Here is a 12294-nt window from a genome sequence, read left to right as displayed (position 1 = left end):
TGCAAATGATCCAAACTTGTGTCTAAGATTATGATGAAGATTCGGAAGTGTTAGAGGTCAAGTGGATGAGGAAAGAAGTCAAATGGATGAAATAACGTCAAAGTTTGATCAATACATCAATTTCCAATCGAAAACTAGCACACCAGTTTTTAGTCTCATGTTGGGATCCATTTTTGACATGTAAGATGATCGAATTGGGAGATGACTTCTGAATAAAAATTGTGGCCCTTTGAGTTAGCTATCCAACGCAACTTGAATCACCTTAATTGGACATAGGGAAAGAAAGTTATGATTAAAATACTGAAGTTGTCTGGCGGAACCATGCGATCGCATGCCTTTCTACTATGCGGTTGCACACACCTATACCGAGAATTGAAGAGGCTGAAAGTGCATAACCATGCGACCACAATGACAATAACCATGCGGTCGCATAGTGTTTTTTGGGCGGCCGAATTTCAGTTTTCTTATACGATTGAATCTCTTATGGTAACCTAATTTTCACGGGATATAAATGCCCAAAACCACCTAGAACGAAGGAGACGCCCCCAGACCTATTTCTTTCATCTTGGTGCTCAAGAAACTTCAGGAAAAACTAAGGAACTTGGTGAAGCAACGAAGGATCCCAATCGATTTTGGTGATTTCGACATCTTTAATTCATGTAATTGAGTTTTTCATTATTAAACAATTTTAGAATCGAATTTCCATATCTTGAATATGTTTTTGACATTAGTTTAACAATTATTAGAATTTTCATAGATTCAGTCATGCTTTCTCTATCGAATATTCGAAATACTTGTTGAATTACAATTTGAATTATTTATTGTTGAGATTATTTTAACTTTTATCAAATCTTTCATAGATCTAGCCATGTTCCTTCTATTAAATGATTGAAATAATTGTTGAATTTTAATCTTAATATTACTTTATTGACGAATTGATTACTGCCTTATGCTTGATGTATATGGTCGATCTTTGATCTTGTTCCAATAAAAAAATGTGTGAATGTGTTATAGAAAATCTAGATTCTAGCAATATAATTGGAATTAAATTGGACTTTATTGTTAAATCTTCCGATTAGAGAGTTGGGAAGAAAATCTCTAATTAAGGAAAAGTACATAAATTATTGATGTCGATTGATCCAATCCATTGGGGGAATTCCGACGCTTCACTTATGTCATCCATTGGGGGAATTCCGACGCTTCACTTATGTCGCATATTGATAATTAATTTTTATTCCAAGTGACAAATCATTCCCACATAAAATAACGAAAACCCTAGTTTGTTTGATTTTTTGAGAAAATTTTCATCTCCTGTGGATACGACACCCCAAAATTGTACTATAATCACCGCATTATACTTTGGGCGTAATCAAATTTTGGCGCCGTTGCCGGGGAGACGGTACAAGTAATCAAGGGATCGACCGAAAAAAGGTGACATCATTCCTTTTCCTTCATTTTTATTTGATTTAATTTTTTTACTGTTATTTTTATTTTATTTTCACATTTTTTTTTTCTTTTTTTTTTGTGTTTGATGAGCAGGAATCGAGGCAATCAAGGGAGTTCTATTGGAGCACCTTATCCAGTGTTTGAATCTCAATATAACCCTTATTTTGCTACTGCATCAATTGCCACGAACACCTCAACACATAACACTATGTCTGATAGTGAACACGGCGATGCGCATTATAGGACTTTGCTTGATTATTTGCACCCCACACGTACGTCCACACCATCATGCATAATGTTTCCGCCTAATATGCCACGTATGGACCTAAAATCGGGAATGATTCAACTTCTTCGTACTTTTCATGGACTTGACAGTGAAAACTCATACGTGCATATTAGGGAATTTAAGGAGGTAGTTGCAACCTTCCACAATCAACATGGTACAACGGATTCAGTCATGTTAAAATTTTTCCCATTTTCAGTTAAAGAGAGAGCAAAAATCTGGCTATATTCATTGAGACCACGTTCAATTGGTACATGGGCTGAAATGACGCAAGCATTTTTTAATAAATACTTTCCCCACCATAAGACTAGCGCCCTTAAGAATCAAATCTCATCTGTTACCCAAAAGGATAGTGAGACCCTATATCAGGCCTAGGAGAGATTTAAAGAACTACAAGCCCTTTGTCCTCACCATGGTTATGAGAGCTGGCGTATAGTTAGTTACTTTTATGAGGGATTAACACCTAGGGAACGTCAATTCGTAGAGATGATGTGTAACGGTGATTTCCTGCAAAAGGATCCGGATGAGGCCATAGAGTATCTAGACGATCTTGCTGAGAAAGCTCATACTTGGACAAGACCTAGCCCTACTGATAGTACCAATAGGTCACGACCTCCAGGAAACCCCACTAGTACAGGTATCTATCAACTTAGGAAAGAAGGTAGTCTTAAGGCCAAAGTGGAAGCCCTTACTAAGGAATTTGAGACCTTGCGTGCTAAAGGCTCTAAACCTACACAAACTGTTTCGCGTGTTGAATCTTTGGGACCTTGTTTTATGTGCGGTGGAGTAGATCACCTAGCCCAAGAGCGCACCACTTAATTGAGATGAGAGGGGTTTATGAGGAACATTGTAATGCCTTAGGCACATATAGGAAGCCCTATTCTCCTTTCTCCGAATCCTATAACCCAGGGTGGCGCAATCATCCCAATCTCAGTTGGAAATCTGAAAACCAACAAACTACCCAATCAAATAGAACTTACAGTGCACCATCATATCAACCCACACCCTCTAGGAACTCTTTAGAAGATATCCTACATGCATTCATAGAGACACAAGGCAAGACCAATCAGAAGTTTGAGACTATGATTAACCAGGTAGCGGAGGAAAATAAGGAGATAAAAAATCATGTGTCTAAATTGACCAATGCCTTAACTGTGGGGGAACGTGGGAAATTTCCAGCACAAGCTCAACCTAATCCTAAGGACAGCATATGGCTCAAACCTCAGATTCAGGAGAGAGTAACCTTAAGGAAGCAAATGCCATCACCACTCGATCTGGGAAGGTTATAGATCGAATTTCAAAACCTAGGGAAAATGAAAAGGAGTCTAGTGAGTCTGAAGAAAGTAGCCCTAGTGATGAGGTAGTAAGAAATTCATCGAGGGTACCTTTTCCACAAGCCCTTAAGCTTAGCCCTAAATCAGTCAATCAACATAGTGAGATCCTAGAACACCTTAGGCAAGTAAAAATCAATCTTCCACTCTTGCATGTAATTTCACAAGTTCCTACATATGCGAAAGTCCTTAAGGACTCGTGCACTATGAAGAAGAAACACATTGTCAAGAAAACTGCCTTCTTGACCGAACAAGTGAGTGCTGTGATTGAACAAAGGATCCCACCGAAATATAAGGACCCTGGCTATCCAACTGTTTCTTGTGTCATCGAGAACCATGAGTTTGCACAAGCTCTCCTTGATCTGGGAGCCAGTGTTAATCTCATGCCCCATTCCATATACTTACTATTAGGTCTTGGTGAAATTAAACTCACTTCTTTGGTTCTACAACTAGCTGATAGATCCACTATAAGACCTAGAGGAGTAGTTGAAGATGTGTTGGTTCAAATTGATAAATTCTACTACCCCGTTGATTTCTTGGTCTTGGATGTGAAGGTTGATGTTAATGTTGATTCTAAAATTCCTATTATTCTCGGTAGACCTTTCCTCGCCACAGCTAATGCCCTTATAAATTGTAGGAATGGTCTAATGGAATTGTCTTTTGGGAATATGACTCTAGAAGTCAACATTTTCCACATTGCTAAGCAACCAATGGAAAGTGATGAGTGCCACCACACACATATGATTGAGGCACTCACTCAAGAGAAAGCACTTGAGACTACAAATTCTGATCCCTTAAATCTTTTTCTTTTGAATTCTGCAATTCCAGCAAGTGTTAATGATGAAGAATATGCTAACATTTGTGCTATTATTGCAAAATTTCAGGACTATGGGACATCACCATGGCAACCCAAATTTGAAGAATTGCTAGAAAGGATAGGCGGCCAGCAACCATCAAGCATTGAGAGCCCCAAACCAGATTTGAAACCGCTACTCCCAGGATTGAAACATGAATTCCTTGGATCAGGTGATACTTTTCCTGTAATTATTTATTCAGAATTGGATGCATTACAATGTGAGCAACTTTTAAACATTCTGAATGAACACAAATCTGCATTAGGTTGGACCATATCTGACATTAAGGGTATTAGTCCTCTAATTTGCTCACATAGGAATCATTTAGAAGAAGGAGCCACCCTTAAAAGAAACCTACAGCGTAGGCTAAACCCGACAATGAAAGAAGTTGTGAAAAATGAAGTGCTGAAACTGTTAGATGCAGGTATCATTTATCCTATTGCAGATAGTAAGTGGGTTAGTCCTACACAGGCAGTCCCTAAAAAGTCTGGTCTCATAGTGGTAAAAAATGAAGTAGGTGAAATGGTCCCAACAAAAACAGTGATTGGATGGCGCATGTGCATTGATTATAGGAAGTTAAATGCTACCACCCATAAAGACCACTTTCCCCTCCCCTTTTTAGACCAAATCCTGGAGCGTGTGGCTGGCCATCCTTTTTACTGTTTTCTGATGGCTACTCTGGTTATTATCAAATTGAAATAGCCTTAGAAGACCAAGAGAAGACCACATTTACTTGCCCATTTGGTACTTATGCATTTCGTAGGATGCTATTTGGACTTTGTAACGCCCCTGCCACATTCCAAAGATGCATGATAAGCATATTTACTGACATGATAGAGGAGTGCATGAAAGTTTTCATGGATGACTTGACAGTGTTTGGAGTCTCGTTTGATGCATGCCTATTTAACTTGAAGAGAGTCTTGACCCGGTGTGTGGAAAAATGATTAGTTTTGAATTGGGAGAAATGTCATTTTATGGTACATTCAGGAATTGTCTTAGGACATATAATTTCTTCTAAAGGAATAGAGGTCGACAAATCAAAAATTGAACTGATCTCCAAATTGCCTACACCTAAAACCGTCAAAGACATAAGATAATTTCTAGGTCACGTAAGTTTTTATAGGAGGTTTATACAGAACTTTTCATTCATATCCAGACCCTTGTGTAACCTTCTAAGTAAAGAAGCCAATTTTGAATGGACCCCAGAATGCCAAGAGGCATTTAAAACACTGATTAACAAGCTCACTTCTGCACCGATCATGCAACCACTTGATTGGTCCCTACCGTTTGAAATTATGTGTGATACTAGTGATTATGCGGTAGGTGCTGTACTGGGACAATGAAGAGAGGGTAAGCCTTTTGTCATTTACTACGCTAGTAGAACTCTTAACAGTGCTCAGATGAACTATTCTACAACTGAAAAAGAGCTACTAGCTGTGGTCTTTGCACTCGACAAGTTTAGATCCTATTTAATAGGTTCTTCCATTACAATTTTCACAGATCATGCAGCCCTTAAGTACCTTCTTGCAAAGAAGGATACTAAGGCGTGATTAATACGGTGGATATTATTTTTGCAGGAATTTGACATCACCATCAAAGACAAGAAAGGAGTGGAGAATGTCGTAGTAGACCACTTATCAAGGCTAACCTTTGAAGACACTACAAACACCTTGCCAATAAGAAATGAATTCCCAAATGAAAATTTATTTTCTGTCTCTTCTTTACCATGGTTTGCTCACATTGTGAACTACTTGGCTGCAGGTGAAATCCCAAAGGAGTGGAGTACAAAGGATAAGAGGAAGTTTTTGGTTCAGGTACGTAATTTTTATTGGGATGACCCATGTTTGTTTAAGTACTGCCCCGACCAAATCTTAAGACGTTGTGTCCCCAATGAAGAAATACCTAGCATACTTAGTTTCTGTCATACTCAAGCATGTGGTGGCCACTTCTCTATAAAAAAGACTGCTGCAAAAATTCTACAATGTGGTTTTTATTGGCCTACCTTGTTCAAAGACACTAATACCTATTGTAGAACCTGTGAAAGATGTCAAAAATTAGGTTCCGTGTCTCGACGTAATATGATGCCTTTAAACCCCATTTTAGTGGTAAAAGTGTTTGATTGTTGGGGGATTGACTTTATGGGCCCCTTTCCACATTCTTTTGGTTATCTATACATTATTTTGGCGGTAGATTATGTGTCTAAACGGGTAGAGGCGGTCGCTTGTAGAGCTAATGACAATAAAACGGTTATTAAATTTCTCAAAGAAAATGTCTTGTCTAGATTTGGTACACCACGTGTCATTATTAGTGACAGAGGCACACACTTTTGCAACCGTTCATTCGAAGCACTAATGAAAAAATATGGAATTGTTCATAAAATCTCTTCTACTTACCACCCCCAAACTAGTGGACAGGTAGAATTGGCTAATAGGGAAATTAAACAAATTTTGGAAAAAACGGTGAATCATAATCGTAAAGATTGGTCTTTAAGATTAAGTGATGCACTTTGGGCTTACCGTACTGCTTTTAAGACTTCCCTAGACATGTCACCATATAGACTTATTTTTGGAAAGCCTTGCCATTTACCTGTGGAGCTTGAACACCGAGCATATTGGGCTATTAAACATTTTAATTTCGACCTAGAGGAGGGAGGTAAGCTTAGGAAATTTCAATTGGCTGAGTTAGAGGAGTTGAGAAATGAGGCCTATGAGAGTTCTAGAATCTATAAGGAAAAAGTGAAAGCTTTTCATGATAAAAACATTTTGAGAAAAACTTTTGAACCAAATCAAAAAGTATACCCGTATGATTCTAGACTCCACAAGCATCCTGGAAAACGTCGTTCTAGGTGGACTGGCCCCTTTGTGGTATTACGAGTCTTTGAAAATGGAGCGGTTGAAATTGAGGATCCTAATGATGGTAGAGTGTTCAAAGTGAATGGACAGCGTCTCAAAATAGCTTTTGGACAATCGGTGCCTGCAGTGGAAGAAATTCCCCTTGCAGACCCTGTTTACCACCCTTAGCTTCACTCAGGTTCATCCTTCACTTTATTTTTCTGTATATTAGTTTTAGATTTTTCTTTTTAGTATGATTTGCATTCTTTTTTTTTTTTGGTTTATTTTTTACTCCTTGCATTATCCATCCATTGAGTTCTTTCAGGCTTCTCATCCTTCGAATTTAAGTTAATTCACTGCAGTACTCAGGTGATACCTTTCCCCTTCTTTATTTTTGGAGATATGTTTATGCATTGAGGACAATGTAACTTTTAGTTGGGGGGAGGATACATTTTGTTTGTGAATTGCATTGCATGATAAATTGTGTGATCATGGAATTGTGAAAAAGTTTACATTTTTGCCTGGACTTCTAAGTTGCTGCATGTCTATGCCTATGTGCTTGAGTGATAAAATATGCCACTAGGAGTTGGTTGTGTTTATGAGAATCTGGATATCAGGACACTTGCTATATTTCATTTTGTGCACACAAGCCTTGTGGTAAGATAGTGGTTTAACACATGTAGCTAGACGAATCTCCTGCTAGAGCCTTCTTCAGAGAAAATTGGTGAGGATTGAGAGTTATCACATATTAAAAATGTAATAAGTATTCATTGATTGTGTGAATTGGAAACTTCTTCTGAGAATGACATTACACGGTTTGTGGTAAGACGGTGGTTTTTACTTGAGAAATGATAACAGTCAATTTAGGATTGAATTTGAGCATTCAGACTAGTTCTTTTCCATAATTATAATCCCCTAGTAGCCACTTTGAGCCAATATACATACATAACCATTTCTTTTCATGTGCCTAAGTTATCCATACCTCCTTACACTGGATTAAAGTCTATAAATAGTTATTTTTCCACCTTTATGCTTCCAAGTATATAGTAGGTGTTAAATGTCCATTTGAGAAGAAAAGTAACGAAGAAAGTGATAAGAGATGATAAGTGCTCGGGTGATGCAAAAAAAAAGCGAGAAAAGGAAAAAAGAAAGAAAAAAAAATTTGAAAGAAAAAAGAAAAGAAAAAAGAGTGGATTGTTGTTGGGAATTGAAAGGTTAAGGAATGCGTTGATGTAAAGGATTGCTATGTTGAGATGCCTAACTAGATACTTGGAAGTCCCTAAATTCTTTTTACCCTACTTTTCATATAACCCAGCTTAACCCCTTTCACACCCTTTGCATTGACTGTTTTGATCTCAAGTCGGTTTGTGGTAAGAAGTTGATGAATTCTCATTTGAAAGTATGCCTATCATGTGATCAATGTCTGCTTGTTGCTAATTATTAAAGCCTCCATGTTCTGAGTGTGCATCTTTCCCAGCTCCATAGAGAGAAATCCCGCACTAAACACTTTAATATCCGTGAGTTATGGGGCTGGACCTTTAGCTAGAGATATACTCGATGTTGCATGTGTTAGGGTTGGCGATAAGATGGCTATGACTTGACACACACTTACACATTTAGCAAGTGTTTTTGATATCTTGATGATCATAACATTGTTAATTTCTGGTGGTGTTGAGTTTGAAAAGAGAATGAACTACTGTTGAATTAGAACTAAACAATTTCACTTGTAACATGGACCAATCACTCATTTGCTTTACTTTGCATTAAATTGTTAGGGACTAGCAATAAGCAAGTTGGGGGATGTGATAAGAGTGTAAAATACCATATTTTCCCCTCTTAACTATTGCATTCATGTGATTATATTATGCCAAAATGCACTCATTACTCTTATATTTTGGTTTAGGTTGCATTTTGGTGAAAAAGATGAAATTCGGAAGAAACAAGTGAAAAATGACCAAAGTAGAAAAGAACGAAAGTTCGGGGACTAAAGTGCAAATGATCCAAACTTGTGTCTAAGATTATGATGAAGATTCAAAAGTGTTAGAGGTCAAGTGGATGAGGAAAGAAGTCAAAGGGATGAAATAACGTCAAAGTTTGATCAATACATCAATTTCCAATCGAAAACTAACACACCAGTTTTTAGTCTCATATTGGGACCCATTTTTGACATGGAAGATGATCGAATTGGGAGATGACTTCTGAATAAAAATTGTGGCCCTTTAAGTTATCTATCCAATGCAACTTGAATCACCTCAATTGGACATCGGGAAAGAAAATTATGATTAAAACACTGAAAGTTGTTTAGCGGAACCATGCAGTCGCACACACCTATACCGAGAATTGAAGAGGCTGAAAGTGCATAACCATGCGACCGCAATGACAATAACCATGCGGTCGCATAGTGTTTTTTGGGCGGCCGAATTTCAGTTTTTTTATACGATTGAATCTCTTATGGTAACCTAATTTTCACGGGATATAAATGCCCAAAACCACCCAGAACGAAGGAGACGCCCCCAGACCTATTTCTTTCATCTTGGTGCTCAAGAAACTCCATGAAAAACTAAGGAACTTGGTGAAGCAACGAAGGATCCCAATCGGTTTTGGTGATTTCAACATCTTTAATTCATATAATTGAGTTTTTCATTATTAACAATTTTAGAATCGAATTTCCATATCTGGAATATGTTTTTGACATTAGTTTAACAATTATTAAAATTTTCATAGATTCAGTCATGCTTTCTCTATCGAATATTCAAAATACTTGTTGAATTACAATTTGAATTATTTATTATTGAGATTATTTTAACTTTTATCAAATCTTTCATAGATCTAGCCATGTTCCTTCTATCGAATGATTGAAATAATTGTTGAATTTTAATTTTAATATTACTTTATTGACGAATTGATTACTGCCTTATGTTTGATGTATATGGTCGATCTTTGATCTTATTCCAATAAAAAAAGTGCGAATGTGTTATAGAAAATCTAGATTCTAGCAATATAATTGGAATTAAATTGAACTTTATTGTTAAATCTTCCGATTAGAGAGTTGGGAAGAAAATCTCTAATTGAGGAAAAGTACATGAATTATTGATGTCGATTGAACCAATCCATTGGGGGAATTTCGACGCTTCACTTATGTCGCATATTGATAATTAATTTTTATTTCAAGTGACAAATCATTCCCATAAAGCTCTAGTTTGTTTGATTTTTTGAGAAAATTTCCATCTTCCTATGGATACGACACCCCAAAACTGTATTACAATCACCGCATTATACTTTGGGCGTAATCAGGCCTAATAAGACCTTTGTCTAGTAAATCTTTGATTTCCTTGATACAGTGATCAGGTTCACTTGAATACGACGAAAATTTGTAAAAATATTTGATTCTTGAAAATCAGAATTATAGAGAAAAGTAATAATATATTTCTTTCTATTCCAAAAAGTATTAGGAATAGTAGAACATACTTCGCTTTCAATTTCATTTTGTAATTTTGAAACTTTCTCTTTTAATGAAATTTTGTAATTGTTCTTCAATTCTTTGAAATTTAATTTCTTCTTTAAAAAAAATGAATATGATTCTTTTTGAAAATAAAGTTCTAATACTTTTGAGATAAACACTTCTTTTAAAGAATTGACATCTTTATTAGAATGATGATTTATAAATTTAAAAAATATTTGAAGTCCTTTTAAATCTGATGAAACGGATAGATTTGAACAATAAAAGGAGTTTCAAGAATTACTTCTTGGTCTAAATCTTTTACAAAAGACAATATATTTTTGAAACAAATATTTAAATTACAAACATGAGCGCGCAAGTACGTATTTTGTTGAGCATTGTTGGGTGTTTTGTGTGACCAAACTCTATGTTTGCTTTATGTTTTGATGGTAACAAATTTCCTAATTAATACCGCACGTTTTTGTGTTTTTTGTGAGCAGCCTCCTCTGTCTGATTTATGTTTTGACTATGACCAATTTCGTAATTAGAAACACATTTTTAATCCTATTATATGACCTTCTATGTGTGGCATGTTTATAGTTTTATAGTGAAACATGTGGTTGTAATATGCTTATCTTTCTATATAATCTGTGACCTAAGTCATATATGTCATGAGTAGAGATGAAATAATTGCATGTGACTTGCTTACTGTGTGACATCAATCCATGTACAAGCATCAAATATTGTGTTCTGATTCTTACTTTTGTCATCTACTACAGGAATGAGAATATATTATATCGGAAGCTTTACGGTTTCTCAGTAAAATTACCACCAATGCAACCGAAACCTGATGTCGAATTTTACAACAAAGCTCAACGGTGAACAAATAGTTAATACATGCTTCTTCAAATACCAATGTAGTTCCAGCTTACGGTAGGTCACAAATCGCAACAGATAAGTTACAATTTTCATATTATGGATGTGTTTGAGCCCCATTATTTTTAAATAATGTATTTTAAAATAGCAAATTAATGAAAAATGTGTGGTTAAAAAAAAAGTTTTTTTTGTGTAATATTATTTTAATGAAAAATACGTAATTGAAAATTAGAGAAAAAAATGTATTTTAAGAAAAATGGAAATCAAAACCCCCCTTTTTGGTCACAATAATATGATTAAATGTCAAAATCATTTTTAAACATAGTTGAACGCACCCCATTTTTGCACATTTTCACAAGAAAAATTCAGTTCGAAATACCAATGTAGTTTTGGCTTATGTCAGGTCACAAAATCGCATTAAATAGGTCACAGTTTTGTATTACAGGACACGTGAATACGATTAAATGTCAAAATCATTATTAAACGATAAATTCAACCAACCTGTTTCATTAACAAAGCATGAAATACGATGCCGATATGATGAGACTTCAACATAATTCACAATGACTACGAAATATTCAACGCAGATTGTAAGCGTCAACAATTGTAATCCCGTTGAAATGAAATCACATATTCTCATGTTTTCTCAGCTAAGTCACATATTTTCTGCATTTACATTGCAATTATTCTTATGTTTTCAAATTATGGAAATGTGAAATCTACATTAATACCAATTATTTGTATTTTACAAAAAGAAAAAGAAAAAGAAAAAGAGAAAAAAGAAGAAGAGCAAAATAACACCTTATCCATCCATGTTTCTAATGTCGGCAATCAAACATTTTTTTCCCAATAGCCAATTTTAAATATACTGTTATTGGATGAAATTATGCTCAAAAGAAATTTCACCCACTGGTCGATTACACAGATTTTAGAAAACTACACATACATATATAAAAATAATATTTTTCAGATATCTACATCCGTAAATTACTATTATCTGAAAAAAAATGTTTGATATCTACATCCGTAAATTACTAATATTTTTCAGATATCTACATCCGTATATTACTATACATATATAAAAATATCTACATCCGTAAATTACTAATATTTTTTCGGATATAAAAATAATCAAGATGAAAAAATAGTATAACAATTTATAACCCCATCGAAATAATAAAAATTTTATTAAGAATTTTTACGTCCAAAAAAAAAAAAAAAAAGTTGACGTCAT

The sequence above is a fragment of the Olea europaea genome, chromosome 22 (genome assembly GCF_002742605.1).
Source record: "Olea europaea var. sylvestris chromosome 22, O_europaea_v1, whole genome shotgun sequence".
Classification (NCBI taxonomy): Eukaryota; Viridiplantae; Streptophyta; class Magnoliopsida; order Lamiales; family Oleaceae; genus Olea; species Olea europaea.
Note: the sequence above shows the minus strand (reverse complement) of the source record.